We start from the raw sequence: 3,470 nt of genomic DNA, 5'->3' as shown, positions 1-3,470 counted from the left end.
ACAGCGCAGCTTAATTTCGGCAGAATGGTTCTGTAAGATATCTGAACAGGGGCAAAATTCATTTTGAGCCCAAAGCGCGAACTCAGAAAGAAAGGAAGAGAGAGAGGGAGGCGGCAGTATGAATAAAAGCTGGGAGGTTTGTCAAGTGAAATCTTGGCCTTCTCTGCCACACCGAGTTTCATCAAATAAGGCCTTTCAACATCTTCTGTAAAACTTACGTCGTCTAACAATGCACTAAGTACCTGTTTTCATGAAAATATTGTTACTATAAAATACACCTGAGAGTAACAAAGAAGATACAAACACAAGATTGTATCTAGTTATCACCAGGAATTTATTCACGTTTCATTTCTTGAACGTGGAAGACATCCCGGTTCTGAAAATAAAAGAGAAATGCGGAAAAGTGTTAATAATGCTGGTGGCCGCAACATGTACGTAACATAATGTTGAGCATCGCCGAAGCAATCGTTATTCAGCCTGGCACGATAATGTAGGTATGCTTGCTTTTGTTAGAATAAAACTACGAAAGCAACCTTGAAAGGTATTTTGGTTAAATGAACCAAGAATTTCAAAATTTCAAATGAAGAAACAAAAAAAATCATCCCCAAAATTTTTAAGGTATTTGTTTCCTAAGGATGAGAAATGCAGGTTTCCTTTTGCAAAGATGCACGACATTTGGTACTACTCATTTGCTTTTAATATTTACCTTCGGTGATCAGGATAACAATACGAACTCTTCCAGTAAAAATGAAGCATTACCCCCGTTGGGAAGATATAGTTAGATTGCTTGGGTGGCCTCAGAACTCCGCTTCTTTCGGAGTGACGGTTGAAGATGAGCTCTACAACCTGCCGTTCATCGCTAATATTGCACTAAGATACTGTTAGACCATTTTGTGCGCTTTCCGTATCATAGGGGAATTTTTCTAACATACACTGTAACAAAGACGATAAACAAGCAGTGACACTATAGTTAAGCTCCTTTGTTATCATGTAAGCGGTATGCCAAATATATTCTTATACGCACTATTTCTATAAAAAATGTCGCGTCGCTTACTACACTAACTGAAGGAAAATGAACAAGTTTAAACAAATCAAAGTTTAATTTAACGCAGCTAAGATTTCGACATTTAACAATCACTGGGTACTTCTGCACGCACTTATGCACAAAGTGGGTGACTATACCACTGATCTGATACGCCCATAGAGAATTCATTACTGCTCGTTATAGTTATTTTTCTTTTCGCTCACCTTTCGTACTCTTTTTTTCATTGCTCCTGTACAGGCTACCCTACAAGGAATATGCTCTGGTCAGGGTCCCTGTATTTCATTTGCTTTTCTATCTATCGCTCATTTGATACCGTGAAAAGAACGCTACAAGAAAACATCAGGCCATGCTAGATCGGCAAATTATTGCGTAGATGTACACCACTGTTCTTTGTGTGTCCTTATCTTCTTCTTTGCGTGAGAAATAGCCCCTGAACAATGAACCATGAGCACGTTAACCCGTTGCTGCTCCTCAATTTGAAATACCCGCGACAACACGGTCGAGTTGACGTAATCGCCCCGTGACCTTTCTCTGTGCCACTTTCTGCGAAGGAGCCTTGTGTTTACGTCACGCGAGATGTATCAAAACGTAAAATAAATGGCGTGTTAACGTATTACATTTTCATCATTTACTCGCTTACAAAAGCCTCGTTCTCGCTACGAATGACATATTCGGTAATTCCTAAACGCAATATTCCCATCTACCTTGACCTAATATTTTTCCTGGGTGTCCTTTTAAGGAGGGCGACAGCGTGAGGAATTTAAAGACCCGGCAGGGACACAAAAAACAGCTGATGGGGGACGAATGCCACGATGCCTCCCGAGTTGGCATCAGTCTATTCTCTGCAGCCGAATCGTCATCAGTGCCTTAAGGTTAACTAAGTAGAGATGGACGCTGCCAAACGGAGTTGGAATCAAGAGTCTCTGCAGCTTATAGGTGCTATCTCGCTCCAAATGGAAAAAAAGTGACTAAAGTCTCGTAGGTTATTTCTTTAGGCCGGCAAATTCATTGTAAAATTATTCATTATATTGACACTCACAATAAAGGCGTAAGGTAACAAAGCCGGCCAAGCTTTGTAGATCTCTGTGTTGTACAGATGATTTAGTTCATTGTACCGCCGTTGAGTGCACGTCACACCCGCCGTGGTTGCTTAGTGGCTATGGTGTTGGCCTGCTAAGCTAAAGGTCGCGGGATCGAATCCCGGCCGCGGCAGCCACATTTCGATGGGGGCGAAAAACATCCGCGTACTTAGACTTAGGTGCGGGTTAAAGAGCCCCAGGTGGTCCAAGTTTCCGGGGTCCCCCACTACGGCATGCCTCATAATCATATCATGGTTTTGACTCGTGAAACTTCATAATTTCATTCGTTTTTGTGTACGTCACGCTTGTTTGTTTTGTACAAAACTGTTTTTTAGGTAGGCACCGCATCCCACTAGTCACTGCTTCCTCTTGAAAAGAAGCAGCGATTGCAACTTACGATGTAGCCTTCCCGGTCTGCGGTCCTTGAGAACGTCGCTGTGATTGCCATCATGTGTTGTTATGCATTGTTATTTTTGTTTTGTTTTCAAAGGCGATTGACCATTTTAACGATGATATCATTAGGAGATAGGTAATTCGTTGAGCGCCGCATCTTATACTACTATTGAAATTGTGAAGAAATAGGAAAATCTTTTGTCACTTTCGCTACCGCAGCACACTCGTCCGGTGTTCTAGTGACAACTAAGCCACTCTCCATCGCTACCATTCTTCTCATCATCCCTCTAATGACAAGTAGAGAATTATTCAATGAGCTATCTCTAGCTCGAAACATACTTTGAAGTGACTTGTATACGTTATTACATTTTTTCCTTTATCTACATTTAATATATCCGTGTGGATTTAAATCTCGCTCTTTCTTTCTGTTTTTCGGCTCTCAGAGACAATACTCGCCGATAACTTTCTGCGGTTATGAACGAAAAGCTACGGGGGCGAAGTTTCTGCACATGTGTTATCACGCCAAGTAATCCGCCACAGTTTAACAGGGCTTTGGTTGCTCGCAACGGACGCTGAATCGGCGCAACTTCCGCTTGCGACGGTTTCGAGTTTGCCCACAGGCGGAAGGGAAAAGCCGGAAAATAATTAAGCGTTTACATCCAGTGGTTTGTTTTATCTTATTTAACTGTTGCTAATAAGATGTTTATGTTTTCGCTTCCCCAGCTTAGACGAACAGGGATGAAAACACGGGGCTCTTTTCCGAAGCGCTTTCACTTGTACGCACTTTGCCTCCTTAGCTTTCCCTTCATTGCCACAGAAACTTGTCCGCGAGTATACTAGGCGGTCCCGCACAGGAGCTTTAAAGCGAATAGCTTTTTTTGTCAATACTAGTGTTTAGGGCAGAAATTTCAAAAACAACAGACAGCAGAAGAGACAGTACACAGCGCTCGTGT

The 3,470-nt window shown here is 42.1% G+C and overlaps 1 non-coding gene across 1 annotated transcript; it reads left to right on the top strand.

Annotated features, from left to right (window-relative positions):
* Positions 1 to 2,184: 2,184 nt before the first annotated feature.
* On the top strand, positions 2,185 to 2,257 carry TRNAS-GCU (transfer RNA serine (anticodon GCU)). The gene has a single exon. It is a non-coding gene; the product is annotated as a tRNA-Ser (tRNA).
* The last annotated feature ends 1,213 nt before the right edge of the window (positions 2,258 to 3,470 follow it).

Source organism: Dermacentor andersoni, chromosome 3 (genome assembly GCF_023375885.2).
Source record: "Dermacentor andersoni chromosome 3, qqDerAnde1_hic_scaffold, whole genome shotgun sequence".
Classification (NCBI taxonomy): Eukaryota; Metazoa; Arthropoda; class Arachnida; order Ixodida; family Ixodidae; genus Dermacentor; species Dermacentor andersoni.
Note: the sequence above shows the minus strand (reverse complement) of the source record. Positions and strands in the feature narration are given on the sequence as shown.